The sequence below is a fragment of the Nannobrachium achirus genome (genome assembly GCF_963921795.1).
Source record: "Nannobrachium achirus genome assembly, chromosome: 8".
NCBI classification, from domain to species: Eukaryota; Metazoa; Chordata; class Actinopteri; order Myctophiformes; family Myctophidae; genus Nannobrachium; species Nannobrachium achirus.
This window is the reverse complement of record NC_137817.1, coordinates 28,635,463-28,635,796: the sequence shown is the minus strand read 5'-3', so window position 1 is coordinate 28,635,796 and position 334 is coordinate 28,635,463.

Genomic DNA, 334 nt, shown 5'->3' with positions numbered 1-334 from the left:
AACGTCTGCTGCGTAGACACGTCGCCATGGGAACCAAAGAGTTCAGTAAAAGGGGTGGGACCCCGTCGCCGACGGCTGTTTGCTTAACGATTTTGACTGCTACAGCAATTACGTCATAGCAGCCGTTGTTCCGCCTCGCTTTGCGGTTGTAGAAACGGTCTCCTTAAATTCCCTATTATTGCCCGCTACTGTTTACCATAATTGTCAATATACTGTCTTCAGCCCAGGCATCTTTTTCTCTTTCTTGTTGAAGGACTTTCTTTTGTCTTGTTGAAGGACTTTCTTTGTCTTGTTGAAGGACTTTGTGACTATGCTTCGCTATATAAATACATTT